Source organism: Dioscorea cayenensis, unplaced genomic scaffold (assembly GCF_009730915.1).
Source record: "Dioscorea cayenensis subsp. rotundata cultivar TDr96_F1 unplaced genomic scaffold, TDr96_F1_v2_PseudoChromosome.rev07_lg8_w22 25.fasta BLBR01000274.1, whole genome shotgun sequence".
NCBI lineage: Eukaryota > Viridiplantae > Streptophyta > Magnoliopsida > Dioscoreales > Dioscoreaceae > Dioscorea > Dioscorea cayenensis.
In genome coordinates, this window is record NW_024086665.1 from 1 (window position 1) to 20,538 (window position 20,538).

Below are 20,538 nucleotides of genomic sequence, written 5' to 3' on the forward strand. Positions count from 1 at the left end.
CAGTTACGTATTACGTGACTAGATTAATCCGTGCGCGGTTTGGTTTTGATCGCATACCTAGGTATGACTATTGTAGGAGGTACAACACCTCGCTACAGCTCACATATGAGCGAAATGCTTGGTGATCAGCGACGTGCAGTGAGACCCACATCACCAGCATCGGTGAGTCCACTGATGATGTGTGAGCCGTGAGTCTGGTACACACTTGCTCCCACCCCCAAGACTGCCTGGCCACCAACTCTCACATGAGACTGAGGACTGAGGGAGGTTCAAAAATGTAAGGCCAGAGCGTAGTAGACTGCATGTTTTCACCGCATCATTGAGGGATGGGCCACCACCGAGGCGATTTTCACCGCTTTCATCACTCCTCGCACTAAGGGCCCATCCCGCGACACCGAGCCCACTTCTTCCGCCGCCATGCCACCACCACGGGCACCCGGGATTGTGACTGAGTAGCAACTGCTCGAGCATGGACACCTATCATTTACTTTAGTTTGGTTTGTTTTGTGTTTTGTATTTTGTTGAGTTGGCATTGTTATTACCCTACCGACTTGTGATTGTCAAACTCTATGTTATTTTCATCTTTGTGTTTTGTTAACTACTCTCTAGTTTCTCCCTTGTGTTTGTATTGGTAAATTTTTGTGGAATGATGATATCCCCTTTTTACGTCACAGGGCATTGAGGGAATTTGGTGAGCTTTCCTAGTTTTTAATGAAGGTCAGACGAGACATGTATTGCTCACCACAACTTTTGTCAAGTCATACCTCACGACGAGCACAAGTTGAACCAGGGAAGTTCATTTTCACCCTCCTATATTATTTTTATTGCTTCATCTAGCATGCTTTTCATGATTAGTGTACATTGAGGGTAATGTACAACACTAAGTGTGGGGATGGGTGTATTTCATATATTAGTACCAGTTGTTACATTCTAGTGCTACATATGATGGCTTTGTTAATTCTTGTAAGATTCTTTTAGCTTGGACTAATGATTGATGTGAGTTACTTGTTTTCTATGCTTTAGTGAATCCTGTTTTACCCCAAGTATTATCATGTGCACTGAATTTGTTATCGATGCCCTGGGAATAGCCAATGTGACTACTCTATCTCTCTTGTATGCTTAATACACTACTTTGAGTACTTGACCTTAGAACACTAAGTTCTATCCTTCAATGGACTCTCAAGAACTTCTAAGTCTTCTTGAGCTAATCCTAGTGTTTTATCATGTAGAGTACTCTGAAGATGTGATATAGGGTGAGTGTGTGAAAAAAAAGAAATGAAATGAAAGAAAAAAATGAGTCTATGTTAGTGTTTCTCACATCGAAGCATGAATGCATCTATATAGATTGTAATCGAGTAGTTGGGTGGTTCTTGTGCCTAACCAAAGATGTGCACCCTCCGTAAAAGATTTTAAATGATGTTGGTGCGCCTACATTAGTCGACTCTAAAAAGAAATGAAATGATGAAATGAAAATAAAAACCTAGTGATCTTTTTGAGTACCTACCTAAGGTTTTGAAAAAGAAAGAGGATTCAGGGCTCAAGCTAAAGATTTAGAAGGATCTTATTTGGCCATTGAAGTGGCACTTAATAGTTTAAGACTTAGTATTCTTTGTAAGTGAAGTGAGTAGCATCTAGAGCTGTACTGATTGAAGTCCTTAGGCTAGACCATATCAAGGCAAATCAGATACAAGATTCACTTACACGCCACAGACACATATGGTGTGAGACAGGATATTTTTAGTATGCTTATTGACTATAACTCAACATCTATGTATCATTGTCCATTGCTTTTGGAGTCTTATATTTGTTTGATGCCAGAGGTAATGCATTTAGCCACTTTTTAGTCTCTTTGCTTTTCATGAGATGATTGTTTGGGAACAAGTAATGCTTAAGTTTGGGGATATTTGATAAGTGTTTAAATGTAGGTGTTTTCATATATATATCATATTCACTTTGCATGTATTTTGTGAAGTTGAAGGTAGGCTTCTCACCCGGAAGTCTACCTTCAACCTCACGACCACTTCTCAAAGTGATAGCCTTCACATGCTCTCTAGGGTTGGTCTCGGTATTGCTCGGCAAGCTTCCATGTGGCCTTTGTGAGAGAGACTTCACAATCTTCCCCACCTGATTTTCAAGGTTTTCTTCAATAAAAGGCCTCATTGGTGAAGATCACGCTGTCATTGCACAAGTGGAAATACGCAAGTGTGACAACCTTTGTGCCCCTCCAAATCATTGTATTTCCTTGAACGCATGGCGGTTGGTACACATTCACGTATCTTCAAGCACAACTTGTGTCTTTGTATTTGTTCATTCCAAGATTTCATCAAATAGTGCATCAATGATATACTTTGGCTTCTTTCTTTCATATTTGGCTTCACAACCCTACATGCACGAAAGTAACACAAATACACATGTATTAGCGCTAAAATCTGATAAAAGTAATGCTCATCGTAAAGAAAGAATACTTCACATTCTTAACACACAAGCACTTATTAGCTATAAAAAATGAGAGGACAGACAATTGATAGAAAGTGGGGCACCCGAACGTTGCTCCCCTAGGACTATTGCTTCAAGTGCAATACCAACTAATATGCCTCCTAACTGATGCGTAATGAGTTATGGAAATTGATAAGTGCTTGTGTGATAAGAATACGAAGTGTTCTTTCTTTGTGTTGAGCATTACTATTCTCTGGTTTTAATGCTAATATGTGTGTATTTATGTTACTTTCATGCAGTTATGGTTGTGAGACCGATTATGAGAGAAAGAAGCCAATGTGGGTCGTAATGCACCAATTTGGAGGAAATCATGCTAAGGTTCAAACGCGAAGGCATAGGTCGGGTTTGAGATGCGGGAATGTGTGCTAACCTACTCGTATCTGAGTTAGCACAACTATTTGGAGTGGCACAAGAGCAGTCAAATTCAAGCATTCCGACTTGTGCATATAGAACAAGATCTCCATCAACATGTCCGTTATTGAAGAAGCAAGGTGATCCATGATGTAAATGACAAGATCCCCTTACGTATATCCCGCAAGTGCACGGGTTTATCGAAGTAATAATCCCGGATGAGCTGGTATCATATCGACAGGGAATAGGGAATAAAAACACTTAATTCGCTTCTTAGCTATGTGAAAGATGAATAGTGATATGTGTGACAATGATTCAATTCTCAAAAGTAAAAACAACAAGTAAGAGAGCACAAGTAAAGGAGACGGTAAAACAATCGATAGAGATGGGGTACCCGGATATTGATCCACCTAGGACAATCATTTCAAGTGCAAGAACCTCTATGATGCTTCCTAATCAATGCAAGTGAGTCATGGAAATCCTTAATTACATAGTCCCTAATCTAAGGTCAACTATGCCTAACTCTATACATGTCCCGGAGGAGAAATTAAATAACCTCTCAACCTCGCACTCGCATAGAATTGCAATAAGTTCTAGGGATTCCAAGTGATAAATCTCTTACTAATTGTAGACCTAACCCTTTGGTCCAGGTGGAAGGTCCCTAACCACATTTAAGCCCTAGATACTAAGGTTACTTCTGTGCTTCACTCTGTTGCACCCACAACTAAGCCCCAGCGGAAGGTCATCCCTTAGACCATTCACTCTATTGTGCGAACAAAGAACTCGAGAAACAGAGGTAGAATCTAACACATCGGAAGGAAAAGGGGACGCTCTTGTACCTCTCGACTCACCCTCTCAACCCTCTCCAACCTAGCTTTGTCTAACACTCGTGGTGTGTCACTCACTCACAAGGTTACCAACAAGAACTCTCAATCCTAGTGTCACTCTAGGAGAGTATTCTCACAATTAAGCATTCAAGGTTGGAACTCACAATAAACATCAATTAATTGAAAGCATAATAAAGAGATTCAAAGAATTGAATACATCCTATTGTTCACAAATACCCAAGTACCCACTAGGCGTTTAGCTCTCCATGGAGCTAAGTACAATCAAAGAAATAGAATGTAAAAGCAATGAATCCATAGAAACCCCGTCGATAATCATGTCGATGGTGTTGTGGAAAGTCCTCTACTCGTCGTCCAAAGATCCCCTTGTTCGGTATAGGATACGCCTCGACGGAAGCTCCCCTACCAACCTTCTTCCAAAGAGATGATGATGTCGGAGCCGCAGAACCTCTCCAAGACCCTAGCCAATACCTCTCAAAACCCTAGCCGAAGCCTCTCTCAAGTTGGGGAAATGATGGAGAAAAGAATGCTGAAATTGGGGTTGAATCGGATTTAAATATGGCTGGAATCGGGGATTTACACACATATGGATTCTCTGTTCTGTAGCTTTCTCGGCCGCCTGTGAACAGTGCTACTATAGTACTTTACTATAGTGCTCTGCTATAGTATCTAGCCTGAAATACTTCTTGAATCCATACTTTCATCGAGGTAACGCAAACGGGCACACGTTCACGTCGTGGATCGCTTTGCTTCTTCAATGATGGAAAAGTTGGTGAAGATCTTGTTCTATATGCATAAGTTAGAATGCTTAAGTATGACTAAAAGCCCTTGTGCCCCTCCAAATGGTTGTGCTCACTCAAATACGAGGAGGTTTGCACACACTCTAGCATCTCACACCCGACCTATGTCTTCGCGATTGAACCTTAGCAAGATTTCCTCCAAAATTGGTGCATTATGATCAACATTGGCTTCTTTCCATCATAATCGGCATCACAACCCTACCTGCATCAAAGTAACATAAAAACACACATATTAGTGTAAAAACCCGAGAAAAGTAATGATTAACATAAGGAAAGAATGCTTCGTATTCATATCGCACAAGCACTTATCAAACTCCCCCACACTTAAGCTTTTGCTTGTCCTCAAGCAAATATTGAACATTTTGTACATAGATGAAGGAAATATTGGAAGTTTTTGGCCTTAGGTTCACCAAAGTATCCAAAGAGAGCATTCTACAAGTAAGGGAAATTTTAACACTAAACATAGAAAATCGAAGCTCTAGCTAAAAACTTGAATTAAAAAGGACAACAAACCCAAAATCGTGAAAGTGTGTGGACTCACTCAAGTCAACCCAAAGTATACTCCTCAAGGCTCTAAGTATAAGGGACTTATTTATCTACTACAAGGAAACAACACCAATTTCAAAGATGGTAGTAGCTTCACACATTCTCTAAGGTGGCCCTTTCCCAAACGGCTGCTAAGGTGGCTTTCACACTTTCGAGGTGGTAGCTCTTTCTATCGGAGTGGTAGCTTTCACTCATCCTATGAAATATCTCTTTCTCTCATTAGGGCATAACTAGTATCCGACTTATGAGAGTAGCTTAATACTTCATAGGTGGTAGATCTTTCCACCCAAAATGCAAAATAAACAATAAAACTATTTTGTTCCTTCTTTTCATTCATTTTTTTTTTCAGAATTTAACACAAGAAACAACTATAACTAGTCCCTTTAACATCCAACATGAGTTTCCAAAAGAGTTTAAAGAGTGAGTAGTGCAACGAATGTAAATCGGACAAAAATTCCTAGAAATTCAAATAAAACTAGAACATGAAGACATTCAATGTTGAAAATTCTTCTAAACTCAAGAATGCAATCAATGCAACTAAGGTGAACCGCCATTGGCTATGTATATCAATCAAGAATAATAGAAAAGATGTGTGCACTATGAAACTCCCCCCCACACTTAAGTTGTACATTGTCCCCAATGTACACATGCAAGCTCACTCATGACGTATATAAATCAAAAATATATGTGGGAGAAGCAATCAAAACAATACTCCCCTGACTCCTAGTGTTGCGTTTGATGAAGCTAAATCCTTGGGAGTAGTGTTCCAACGGGTTGTGAAGCTTACACGGCCAAGTGCCAAAGCACTTTGGCCGTGCCCATGACAAAGTCTCAATTCCCAAGATTACAAGACCATCTGCACGCATACACGAGGGGGTTCAGTGAAGCTCAATAAAAACAAAATAACTCGAGTATATAAAAGATAGAACAAGGAATACAACTCGAGATGCAAAATGAAAATAAACTCAGAAGGAGAGTCCTTTCTAAGTGAACAAGTCCAAAATAAAGTGCATAAAAGTAAAGAAATGGAAATAAAATCAAATGTCGGTGTCACGCTCTGGGTCCTCTCGTCACGCTGGTGTTGAGGAAGCACATGGTGGGTACACCGGTGCTGGTATAGGTGATGAGGAAGATGGTGGAGTAGCTGAGGGTCTACATCTCAATAGCTGTCGTAGGTAATCGAAACGGCACATAAGATCGGTATCCTGGGCTGATTGTATCGCCTGCATCTCGATGATCTTAGACCGCAATATGCCCATGGTGCCTCTAGCCTCTCAATACGATCATAGGCTCCCTCGAAAGGGTACCCGACTGTCCCCGAGGTCTCGCCACCGCCGGGTGGAATCTTCCACCGCATCCCCTCGACCCTCGGTGCTCTCAGATGGGTGTGGCCAAAATGTAAACCCGTGTCCATATTCGCATACCACGCCCATCATCATGAGCGTATCGAGTCCAAGTGGAGAAGGAAGAACTATCTAATCGAGCATGTCAGATAGCAGCCTCGAACCCCATCCCCTGAATGAGTCTAGTAATGTAAGGACCAGCAAATAATACTCCTACTCTCCCACTCTGGCCCTGGTATCGCAAATACTCTGCCACAATGTGCCCCATATGAATGGGCACAGACCTCACCATGGAATATAAATAAAGTAGTCCCTGCCGTGACAAAACACTAGTGTTGTCGCCACGGCCATCCACAGCCCCGCTAAGGACAGCAAGCAAATACCTGTAGCTCAGCCTAGACAAGTATGTTGCTTTGGACACGCCTGGTTCATGCCGCCCCGGTCCACACAATATCTGATAGGCTTGCTGTGGGGTTAAGATGCCCGGGTAATCTGTCGGTAGATGTCCATAATCCTTAGTTTCTACATATGCCTCATCGTACAAACCCATGCGAATGGAAAACTCAGAAATGCTCATTGTGAATTGACGATGGAACACTCTAAACTGTATGTCATCCACAAACTCAAAAGACGGCAGCACCTCCAAAGTCAGCGGTCAGAAAACTGGCTCTCGTATAGACATCAGCCTCTGCCACCCTCCTACAACCATCAGTGACTCCAGCTCCCTAACAAACTTATCACCCCGCTAGACCCCATTTAACACACTAAGGTCCACGAAACGGGATAGGCCAAACCTAAGCCCAGATAGTCTCTTGAAACGAGCTTGATGATCGGGATCTAGAAATGCAATATGTGCCAATTTAGGTGAAGGTTCCCTAAGGCGCCTGCCTTCTTGCTTCTTTGTGTGCGCTGCCATGCCTACAAGGAATAGTGAAGAGCTGATCAAAGATGCTCAGTCATAGAATACTGCAGAATTCCACATGGGCTTGTGGAAATTATCCACGCGCGTGTGGATCTGCAGGGCGTGAAACACCGCACGATAGCATTTCTATTTTCAAAAACAAAAAATACAATATAAAACCCTGTTAAAATGCTCTCTAAACATGCATAGACCCTTTTAAATCAAAATTTAACGCAACTCAAGTCGTTTAATTTACTATAACAATAAATGGCAAATAGAAGAGGGATTAAAGATTCACCGAAAGAAAAGAAAAAGATAAGTATGAAAACCTTGAATTTGGTACGAAAATTTGCTTGAAATCCCCGTAACACAACGATCAATGGCAGGGAAATTAATCAGGAGCGGTTTTCAGGTGGTTGAAGATGAAGAGGAAGAGAAATCGCAAGGATTTTTAAAGAAAAATTCACGCCTCTTGGAATTCTACGCATTCTCACGAGCGTATGGAAAATACCCACGGCCTTATGGCCGACCTACAGTGGCATCCGCACGCCCCTGTGGCTTCTCTAGACATCCAAGAAAATTCCTATGTGTTCCGCACACCTGTGCAGAAATGCCACACGGGCGTGGACATTCACAGGTCTACTTAACAGGGGCAAACGCATGCCACTGTGCCTTCTCGAGATGAAGAGAGCTCCTCCCAGAGATTCGCACAAAGCGCAGGGAAATTATCCACGCCTGCGGTGAAGTTTACAGGTCGCCCACGTGGGCGAGTTCACGCCCTCGGTGCTCTCGAAAGATAACTCGCCAAACTATGAAGAAAATCACATGCCCGTACGGGAATTACCCACGGGCGTGCGATATTCACATGGTCGTTCACAGGGGCAGCCGCACGCCACTACGCCTTCTCTGGATGAACTCATAGTGTAAGTCCAATGGCGTGTGGAAATACCACACGCCCGTGCATTTTCCCTAGATACCTTAGAAAAACCCTCGCAGTCTCGCAGAAATTTCGAACATGTTTGCACACTCAAAGCCTACCCTATTATGCATGTTTTACCAGTGAAAAACATGAAATAAAGCTCAAACGACCCAACTTCACCAAATCCACATGGAAACACACGATGAATACTCAAAACCTCAAATAAAATCACAATACAAGCATCTAAAAATCAAGACACCAACACTTAACAATTTATTCATGCAAACATTACATTATTCGACTAAGAAAAATAGGAAACACTTGGGTTGCCTCCCAAGAAGCGCTTGTTTAACGTCACTAAGCTTGACGTACCTTGTCTTACCCTCACGGGGCTTATGAAGGAAAAAAATACTCCCCGTCATTACTAATCTCTCGCCATAGTATGGTTTCACCGTATCCATTCACCTTAAATGTGCCCTTCTCCGGATGGGTAATCTCAATAGCTCCATGAGGTGAAACTTCGGTTATTGTATAAGGACCATACCACCTAGACTTGAGCTTCCCCGGAAATAACCGTAGACGAGAGTTGGATAGCAATACCGATCGCCCGCTTTTAAAGTCTAACTCGTTAAGATGTAATATTCGTTGTATGTCCTTGCATACAACGAGAGTTGGATATGCTCATCATGCCACTTACGAATTCTCTCCTTGTATGTCCTTGCATTCTCATATGCCTTCATCCTCCATTCGTCTAACTTGTTAGGATGTAATATTCGCTGTTCTCCGGATTTGCGCCTGCATAAAAATTCAACACCTTGATTGCCCAATATGCTTCGTGCTCTAATTCCACCCAAGCAAATGACCTGATTTTTCCATACACTAAATTATAGGGAGTGGTCCCTATTGGGGTTTTGTATGTTGTTCTATGAGCCCAAAGTGTGTCATCTAACCTTTCCAACCAATCCTTTTTTCCTTGTTCCACGGATTTGGTTAATATTCTCTTAAGCTCTCTGTTCGTGACTTCCACTTGCCCACTTGTTTGCGGATGGTAGGGAGTAGCAAGACGATGATGTACTCCATAACGCTTAAGCACTTTCACCAACTGTGTGTTACAAAAATGGGTCTCCCAATCGCTAATGATGATTCTTTGAGTTCCAAATCGAGTAAGTAACCTCTTCAAAAACTTTACCACAGTTCTTGCATCATTAGTTAGAAGAGCCTGGGCCTCCACCCACTTGGAAACATAATCAACTACTACTAGAATATATTGATTACCATTGGACTTTGGAAATGGTCCCATGAAATCAATTCCCCAAATATCAAACACCTCATAGAACTGCTTAGGATTCTCAGGTATTTCATCTCTTCACTATAGGTTTCCAGCCCTTTGACAACTATCACATCGTGGAACAAACTGATGAGCATCATGGAACAAAGTCGGCCAATAAAACCCAGTGGCTAGAACTTTCTCCGTAATTTGACTTGAGGCATAATGCCCTCATACTAGGCCTGAATGACAGTGCGCAATGATTTTCCAACCTTTCTCCCTAGAAATACAACTTCGCACCACATGGTCCGCACAAATACGGAACAAGTAGTGATCTTCCCAGAAGTAATTCTTCAGGTCACTGAAAAACTTCTTCTTCTGTAGAAAACTTAAGCACTGCTTCAATACCCTTCTTGACAGATAATTCGCAAAATCTGCAAACCATGGGGTGTCCTTTGATTCTTATTTTTGTACCGCATATAGATGCTTTTCAGGGAAGAAATCATTGATTTCCTTGCTTACCAGTTCTTGCCCCTCACAATCTTCTAATCTCGAAAGATGATCTGTGACCACATTCTCTGTTCTTTTTTTATCTTTTATTTCCATATTAAATTCTTGCAACAATAAGATCCAGCGAATCAATCTCGGCTCGAGTCTGCCTTGTTCATGAAGTAACGGAATGCCGAATGGTCTGTGAATACTGTGACACTAGATAAGATGAGGTACGGTCTGAATTTATCAAAGGCAAACACTACTGCTAACAATTCATTTTCAGTAGTGGTGTAATTCTCTTACGCGCTTGTGAGAGTCTTGCTAGCATAATAGATCAGTCAAAATTGCTTATCTGTTTCTGCCCTAAGACCGCTCCTACTGCATAATCACTAGCATCACACATTACTTCGAAAGGCTCATTCCACTTCGGTGTTGTCAGGATTGGTGCTTGCACTAACCTTTCTTTCAACACATTAAATGCATTTAGACAGTTGTTCCTAAAATCAAAAGGGGTATCCTTCTCTAAGAGTTTAGTCAATGGTTGGGAGATCTTTGAAAAGTCCCAAGAAACTACGGATCCCTTTCACATTTGTAGGTGGAGGAAGCTTTTCAATAATCTCAATCTTTGCCTTATCCACCTCCATACCCGCCTGGGAAATCTTGTGTCCAAGGACAATGCCTTCTTGTACCATAAAATGACACTTCTCCCAGTTGAAGGTGAGATTCGTTTCTTCACATCTCACTAATACTCTTTCCAAATTCTTTAAGCACACATTGAAAGAGTCCCCGAACACTGAAAAATCATCCATGAAAACTTTCATAATATCTTCGAGAAGGTCATCAAAAATGGCCGTCATGCAACGCTGGAATGTTGCATGGGCGTTACACAACCGGAAGGGCATTCTTCTCAGTAAGCTTTAAGGTACCATAAGGGCAAGTAAATATGGTTTTCTCCTAATCTTCTGGAGCTATTGGGATTTGAAAATATCCCGACATGCCATCAAGGAAATAGTAGAACTGATGCCCCGCTAGTCGTTCCAACATTTGGTCAATAAATGGCAAAGGAAAGTGATCTTTTCGAGTGGCATCATTCAGTCTTTATAGTCAATGCAAACTCGCCATCCAGTAACTATCCTAGTTGGGATTAATTCATTCTTTTCATTCTTTACTACCGCCATCCCGCCCTTTTTCGAACAACTTGGGTTGGGCTCACCCACTCTATCGTCGGATATGGGGTAGATGATTCCTCGCATCCAAGAGTTTTTATTACCTCCGCCTTGACAACCTCCTTCATATTCGGGTTCAATCTTCACCGAGGTTGAATAACATGATTTGTAGTCATCCTCCATTAGAATCTTATGAGTGCGTAATGATGGATTTATACCCTTAATGTCTGAGATCTTCCATGCAATAGCTAATTTGTGCTTTTTCAACATGCTAACAAGCTTATCCTTCTCGATCCACTGCACAAATTTGAAAGCCACAATCACCGGGAGTTTAGATTCTTCCATCAAGAACGCATATTCTAAATGTGCCGGCAGAGCTTTAAGCTCAAGTTCTGGTGGTTCAACAATCGATGGGCGTAACCTGCTTTCCTTCAACCCATCAATCTCCTCAAAATCATTCGCTTTCATGTCCACGCTATTCTCCCCTTCTTCCACCTGAGAATTTATTTCTTTACGATCTTCAATGGATATCAATGTATCCATTCCACACAATTTCCCTTCTGAAATAGATACTCTCACTGAAAAAATTTCTTGCCTTTGTTCATGATATGAGGAATCAAATTGAGCAAGGATCCTCTCCAGACTTTCCTCTAACTGATCACTCATTGACACCAATGCAGATCTCTCAAACTACTCTATCACATTATCTAATTCACATTTCTTCCCTTGAATCCAGGCGGTGTACTCTACTTCCACGGGCTGTTGAATTGTGCACTGCCCATGATGGGGATAACATGGTATATCTTGTACTGCAAATAATTGAACCTTTTACTCCACATTTTCAAACATTCCCGTGATAGTGTTCAATGACTTAGGCATGTTAATCATTTTTCTGTAATCAGAAAGAAAGAAAAAAAAATCAGAACGATGATGGAATAAGAAGATATGAAATAGAATGTATGGTGAAATAGCTAAGAAACAAAATGCAAAGTATCTCTAAACGCCGACTAACTGGCAATGGCGCCAAAAACTTGACAAGATCCCCTTGCGTATATCCCACAAGTACACGGGTTAGTCGAAGTAATAATCCTGGATGAGCGGGTATCATATCCATAGGGAGTAGGGAATAAAAACTCCTAATTCGCTTCTTAGCTATGTGAAAGATGAATAGTGATATGTGTGACAATGATTCAATTATCAAAAGTAAAAACAATAAGTAAGAGAGCATAATTAAAGGAGACGGTAAGACAATCCGTAAAGATGGGGTACCCGGATATTGCTCCACTTAGGATAATCATTTCAACTGCAAGAACCCTCTATTATGCTTCCAAATCATTGCAACTGAGTCATGGAAATCCTTAATTACATAGTCCAAAATCTAGGTTAACTATGCCTAACTCTATACATGTCACGGAGGAGAGATTGAATAACCTCTCAACCTCGCACTCACATAGAATTGCAATAAGTTCCAGGGATTCCAAGTAATAAATCTCTTCCTAATTGTAGAACTAACCCTTTGGTCCAGGTGGAAGGTCCCTAACCACAATTAAGCCCTAGATACTAAGGTTACTTCTGCGCTTCACTCTGTTGCACCCGCAACTAAGCCCCAGTGGAAGGTCATTCCTTAGACCATTCACTCTATTGTGGCTGACAAGGTCCCCTTACGTATATCCCATAAGTGCACGGGTTTGTTGAAGTAATAATCCCGGGTGAGTGGGTATCGAATCCACAGGGAGTAGGGAGTAAAGACACTTAATTCGATTCTTAGCAATGTGGAATATCAACAATGATAAGTGTGACAATGATTCAATTCTCAATAATTAAAAGCAACAAGTAAGAGAGCAAAAGTAAGGAGGAGGTAAGGCAATCGATAAAGATGGGGTACTCGGATGATGCTTCACCTAGGATAATCGCTTCAAGTGCAAGAACTCTCTATTATGCTTCGTAATCAATGCAATGGTGAGTCGAGGAAATCCTTACATACATATTCCCAAATCTAAGGTCAACTATGCCTAACTCTATTCATGTCCCGGAGGAGAGATTAAATAACCTCTCAGCCTCGCACTCGAATAAATTTGCAATGAGCTCTAGGGATTCCAGGTGATAAATCGCTTCCTAATTATAGACCTAACCCTTTGGTCTAGGCGGAAGGTCCCTAGCCACAATTAAGCCCTAGATACTAAGATCCCCTCAACGCTTCACTCTATTGCATGCGCAACTAGGCCCCAATGGAGGTTCATCCCTTAGACCATTCACTCTATTATGGCCAAAGAACTTAAGGAACGGAGGTAGAATCTATCACATCGGAGGGGAAAGGGACGCCCCCTGTATCTCTTGAATCACCCTCTCAACCCTCTCCAACCTAGCTTTGTCTAACGCTCGTGGTGTGTCACTCACTCACAAGGTTACCTACAAGAACTCTCAACCCTAGTGTCACTCTAGGGGAAATGTTCATACAATCAAGCATTCAAGGTTGGAACTCACAATAAACATCAATTTATTGAAAGCATAATAAAGAAGTTCAATAAAACGAATACATCCTAGGATTCACAATCACCCAAGTACCCACTACGGGTTTAGCTCTCCATGGAGCTAAGTACAATCAAAAAAATCAAATGTAAAAGCAATGAATCCATAAAGAAACCCCCTCGATGGTCTTGTGGTGAGTCCTCTACTCGTTGCAAGGGATTCTTTGTCCGGCCTAGGATACACCTCGCCGGATCGATGCCGACAAAAGTTCTCCCAATAACCTTTCTTCCAAATGACGCACGATGTCGGAGCCGTAGAACCTCTCCAATACCCTAGCCAATACCCCTCAAAACCTTAGCCGAAGCCCTCTCGCAAGTTGGGGAAAAGATGGAGAAAAGAATACCAAAATCGGGGCTGAATCGGCTTTAAATAGGGCTAGAATCGGGCAACTCCACGGGCGTGGACGCTACACGCGCCCGTGTGGAATTTCCACACGACCGTGGATAATTTCCACACGCCCGTATGGATTCTCTGTTTCTCTGATTTCTCGGCCGGCTGTGAACAGTGCTGTTACAGTACTTGGTACAGTGTTGCTACTTTCATCGAGGTAACACAAACGGGCACAAGTTCACGTAGTGAATCACTTGCTTCTTCAATGATATATATGTTGGTGGAGCTCTTGTTCTTATATGCATAAGACGGAATCCTTGAGTGTGACTACCTTTGTGCCCCTCCAAATGGATGTGTTCACTCGAATGCGAGGAGGTTGGCACACACTCTAGCATCTCACACATGTCCTATGTCTTCGAGTTTAAACCTTAGCAAGATTTCCTCCAAAATAGGTGCATTATGATCCACATTGGCCTATTTCCTTCATACTCAGCCTCACAACCATACCTGCATAAAAGTAACATAAAAACACACATATTAATGTAAAACCTGAGAAAAGTAATGCTCAACATAAGGAATGAACGGTTCGCATTCATATCGCACAAGCACTTATCAAACTCCCCCACACTTAAGCGTTTGCTTTCCTCAAGCAAACATTAAAACATTCTATGCATCAATGAAGAAAATTTTGAAAGTGCTTGGCCTTAGGTTCACCGAGGTATACAAATAAAGTATTCTACAAGTAAGGAAAATTTTAACACTAAATACGAAAAATCAATGCTCTAGCTAAAAACTTGAATGAAAAAGGACAACACACCCGAATTTCGTGTAAGTGTGTGAACTCACTCAAAACAACCCAAGTTATACTTCTCAAAGTTCTAAGTACAAGGCACTTATTTATCTACAAAAGTGATAAAAATTTTAAAAGATGGTAGTAGCTTCACACATCCTCTAAGGTAGCCCTTTCCAAAGCGGCCGCTAAGGTGGCTTTCACACTTTCGAGGTGGTAGCTCTTTCTACCCGAGTGGTAGCTTTCACTCATCCTATGAGATAGCTCTTTCTCTCATTAGGGTACAACTAGTATCCAACTTGTGAGAGTAGCTTTATACTTCATAGGTGGTAGCTCTTTCCACCCAACAAACACAAATAAACAATACAACTATTTTGTTCCTTCTTTTTCATTTTTCCAGCTAAATTTAGCAAAAAGAAGTAAACCTAACTAGTCCCTTTAACATCAAACATGAGTTTCCAATAGAGTTCAAAGAGTGAGTAGTGCATTAAGTGTAAATCGGGCAAAAATTCCTAAAAATTCAAGCAAGAACTAGAGCATGAAAACATTCAATGTTAACAATTCTCCTAGACTTAAGATTACAATCATTGCAACTAAGGTGAACCGCCATTAGCTAAGTGAGCATATATCAATCAAGAACAATTAAAAAGATGTGCACATTATGAAACTCCCCCCCCCCTCCACACTTAAGTTATACACTGTCCTCAATGTACTCATGCAATCTCACTCAAAATATATCATCCAAAAATAGATGTGGGAGAAGCAATCAAAATAATACTCCCCTGACTCCTAGTGTTGTGTTTGATGAAGCTAATTCGTTGGGAGTAGTGTTCCAACGGGTTGTGAAGCTCACATGGCCAAGTGCCGAAGCACCTTGGCCGTGCCCATGACTAAGACTCATTTCCCAAGATGACAAGACCATCTGCACGCATACACGAGGGGGTTCAGTGAAGCTCAAGAAAAACAAAAATAACTCTAGTGTATAAAAGATGAAGCCATGAATACAACTCGATAAATGCAACATAACATAAACTCAGAAGGAAAAATCCTTTTTGAGTGAACAAGTCTAAAAACAAGAAAATAAAATAAAGTAAAATGCATGAAAGTAAAACAAAGTCAAGTGTCGGAGTCACTCTCGGGCTCCGCTGTTGCTGCTGCTGAAGTGGAAGCATATAGTGGGTCCTCCAGTGCTGGGGTCAAGGATGGATATGACCTCCAGTGTAAACTCTCGGATGGCTGGCTCTCTAATAGTCAGCAACTACCGCCAACCGCCTTCTAAAACTAGATCCTCGATCTCATCGGCGAACTCATCACCCTGTTGAAGCTCCCGTAGTAGAGTAGCGTCCAGAAATCAAGTTTGTCCGAAATGGAGTCTCGACAATTGCTCATAACGGACTTGATGTTCGGGAATCGCAAATCGCATACCCTCGGGCTCAGAGGATGACTCACGTGGCATCTTATCAGCTTGCTTCTTTAACCTAGGTGCCATGATCTGCAAAATTTAAACAAAATTGGTCAAACAAGTTGATAAAACAATACTGCAAAAATCCACACGGTCGTGTGGAATTTTCGCACGGCCGTGTGGATTCACGGGGCGTGAGAACCGCACGGCCAGGCATCAACAATCCAAAAATACAACTCAATAATATCTCTAACTTCGTTCTAAACATAAATCATTGTTCCAATTGAAGAAACGAAGCATTAATAACCAGATTAATCAATAGAAATCATGAATTGACGAAGAAGATGATAAAAAGGGATTTACCGACGAAGAAAAGTGAGAAAATGAAGAGCCGGCAGGAAAACTTTGTTAAAATCCCACCAAACTGGCGCAATGGACTCGGAGAGTATTGTGAGAGTGTTTTCAAGTGAAAAAGAGTCGTGAAGAGGGAGAGAAATCATCATTTTTTAAACAGAACTCATGACTTTTGACGTTTCTGCAGATCCACACGCGCGCAGTGGAAATTCCCCACGCCCGTGTGCCTCCTTTCAAAAGCTCCACAGGGGCATACGTACGTCCCTGTGTGCTCTCAGGAAAAACTCTCACTGACTTAGAACGATCTCCCACGGGCGTGCGGAAAATATCCACGCCCAGTGCTGCGACCCACAGTGGGCGCACGCACCGCGGGCTTCCCTGAACAACCGAGAAAAATATCAAGTCTTACGCACGCCCGTGCGGAAATTCCCCACAGCCGTGGACATTCAAATGCCCAACTCACATGGGCAGCCGCACGCCCCTATGTTTTCTCGGGATGGAGGGAGCAACCTGCAGAGTTTCGCATGGGCGTGCGAAAATTACCCACGCCTGCGTGTGGTTCACAAGGTCACCCACTGTGGGCGAGTCCACGCCCCGTGTGTTCTCGGGAAAATCTGCCCAACTCGCAGAATTCACACGCCCTGCCGGAAATTACCCACGGGCGTGAGCTGGGCCGCATGGTCATCCACAGGGCAGCTGCACGCCCTGCGCCCTCTCTAGATGAGCTCACAAGACACATCCACGAGCGTGTGGAAATTCCACACGCCCTGCGTGTTTTCTTTGGATGACTTAGAAAAAAACCTCCGTGCTCGCAGAAATATTCTCGAACATGTTTACACACTCGTAACCCCGCCCTATTATGCAAAATTTACTAGATATAAACACAAAATAGAACTCAAACGACCGAACTTCGCCAATTCTTCATAAAACACACGATGAATTTAAAAAAACCCACAATAAAATTGCAGCACAAACATCTAAACATTAAAACACCAACACTTAACAGTTTATTCATGTAACAAACTAAACTAAAAAGTAAGAAAACAGTAAACACTTGGGTTGCCTCCCAAGAAGCGCTTGTTTAACGTCATTAAGCTTGACGTATCTTTCTTACCTCACGGGGGTTTATGAATGAAGGTTGCCCTCTTACCCATGGCTTGGAAGCATGATGAGCAAAGTCTCTTGAGGATAAAGGGTGTACTCTCGGGCTTCGGACCACCTAGCAATGGTTCGTCCAACTTCCTTGGCTCATGTACGGCTCCAACAATCTTTGAGTGTTTTTGGTGGTGTCTTCAAGCCCTCTTCATTTTCCGGAGCACCTTCTTCAGTCAAACCAAGCATCATTACTTCTTGATTGCTCTCCTCTTTATCAAACAATCCTTCATACGGATCTGGGTTGAACGTTTACTGCATATATTCATCAACAATTTCATCAGTAGTATCTAGAAAGTATAGAGTATCATCAAAATCGATAGAATGCCGCATGGCTTCAGCAAGGCTGTATGTGAGCTTATCATCTCCAACTCTCAATGTGAGCTCCCCGCCGTCCATGTCAATCAATGCTTTGGAAGTCTGCAAGAACGGTCTCCCAAGTATCAAGGGTACATCTGCATCCTCATCGACATCTAGCACTACAAAGTCAACCGGAAAAATGTACTTGTCCACTTTGACAAGCACATCTTCAATGATGCCTCTCGGATGTCGCACCATTTGGTCCGCTAATTGTAAAGTCATCCGAGTAGGCATAGGCTCACCCAAGCCTAGCTTTTGGAACAAAGTATATGGCATGATGTTGATGTTCGCCCCTGAATCCGCCAATGCTATTTCCTCACCTAAGTTGACGATGTTACACGGAATGATGAAGCTTCCCGGGTCTTTTTTCTTGTTCGGCATGATCTTTTGCAATACCGCCGAGCATGAAGCATCTAGCACCACTGAAGCACTCTGCTCCAATTTCGTCTTGTTGGTCAATAGGTCTTTCAGGAACTTCGCATACTTAGGCATTTGAGCCAATGCCTCAACAAAAGTAATGTTGATATGGAGTTGCTTGAATAAACTCAGAAACTTCTTATACTGTTCATCCCCTTTGTCATTCTTCAATCTAGAGGGATAAGGGATTCTTGGCTTGAAAGGTGGGGTTGCCACCTCTTTCTCTTTGTTTGCTCCCTCCTCAACCTCTACAACCTCGGGTGCGTGTTCTTTCGGCTTCTCACTCGGAAGCCTCCCTTTAACCTCACAACCACTTCTCAAAGTGATCGCCTTCACATGTTCTCTAGGGTTTGTTTTCTGTGTTGCTTGGTAAACTTCCATGTGGCCTTTCCGAGAGAGACTTCACAATTTGCCCCACTTGATTTTCAAGATTGTGCAAGGAGGCGGTGTGATTGCGAAGTGTAGCCTCAACTGATTCAAACCTTGTATCTGCCGATTGAACAAATCTAGCCAAGTGCTTCTCCAAACTCGTTATTCTGGGTTTCCAAGCCCCGAAATTTCGCTTTTCCACTTGAGGGGCTTGTTGTTGTTGTTGGAAACCCGATGGCCCCATGGTCTTCTATGGTCCTTGATTACTCCATGAAAAGTTGGGATGATTCTTCCAACCCTCGAATTGTAAGTGTTGGTGTATGGATTCCCTTGAGGTCTCATTCCATTACCTACAAAGTCAACGCTCTCAATTGAAGAAACATCACCAATGACGATTAGGGCAATCGGAGGGAGCATGTCCACCACCACAACCGTGCAATTGGTCAAGGCTATAACTCTATTCAAGCTATAAGATCTAGCTTCTACTCAAACTCTCCACTTGGGCCGCCAATGAAGTTACCGCGATCAATTTCATGGAGACCGCCACCTTTTTTTCTTCTCCCTAGCTGCTCCAATCGGTAGCTATTTAACACCATTTCCTTAATCAATTGACGAGCCCTCATCGGGGTCTTGCTACCTAAGATACCTCCCCGCCACCGCATCCAAGAGTTACCTTTTGTACTCGGTTCAAACCATTGTAGAAGGTTTGAAACAATCATCCACTCCGGGAACTGTGTTGTGGACACTTTCACAGGAGTTCCTTGAACCTTTCCCATGTCTCAAATAGATACTCTAATTCCAACTGCACAAAGGATGAGATCTCATTCCTAAGTTTTGCTTATTTTCCGGGAGAGAAATAATGGGCTAGAAAAGCTTCTACCATCTCTTCCCATGTAGTGATTGATGCTCTAGGTAATGAGTGCAGCCACTGCTTTGCTCTCTCCTTTAAGGAAAATGGGAAGGCTCTCAACTTGATGGCATCATCCATCATACCATTTATCTTCAGCATGTCGCACACCTCGAGGAAGCTCTCTATGTGATTGTTTGGATCCTCATCGGCCAAACCGTTGAATTATGCGGACTACTGTAGCATATGGATGAATGCCGGTTTTAGCTCAAAGTTTTGAGCTGTAATTGGGGGATGCACAATACTCAATTGTGTCCCCAACACTGAAGGTCTGGCATAATCGGATAGTGTTCATTGTTGCTCATTTTGTTCTGCCATGTTTTCATATCCTTCTACTTCCAAATCAGCTGGATTATGCTCTTCTTGCACAGGTATTTCCCTTTTCTTCTAAGTGTACGTTCAAGCTCAGGGTCTCCTTCAATCAATATTGATGGATTCCCTCGGGTCATAACCTGGAGCTGCACCAAAAATAAAGAAAAAGAAAATCCGAACGATGATAGAATAAGAAGATATGAATTAGAATATGTGGTGAAATAGCTAAGAAAACAAAGTGCAAACTATCTCTAAACGCCTAGCTCCCCGGCAATGGCGCCAAAAACATGACAAGGTCCCCTTGCGTATATCCCGCAAGTGCACGGATTTGTCGAAGTAATAATCCCGGGTGAGCGGGGTCGAATCCACAGGGAGTTGGGAGTAAAGACACTTAATTCGATTCTTAGGTATGTGGAGTAACAACAATGATAACTGTGATAATGATTCAAATCTGAACAATTAAAAGCAACAAGTAAGAGAGCAATAGTAA

General features: G+C 42.3%; 1 non-coding gene across 1 annotated transcript; it reads left to right on the forward strand.

The window, feature by feature from the left end:
* Positions 1-19,557: 19,557 nt before the first annotated feature.
* Positions 19,558-19,664, forward strand: LOC120253987. The gene has a single exon (XR_005534492.1). It is a non-coding gene; the product is annotated as a small nucleolar RNA R71 (small nucleolar RNA).
* Positions 19,665-20,538: the final 874 nt, after the last annotated feature.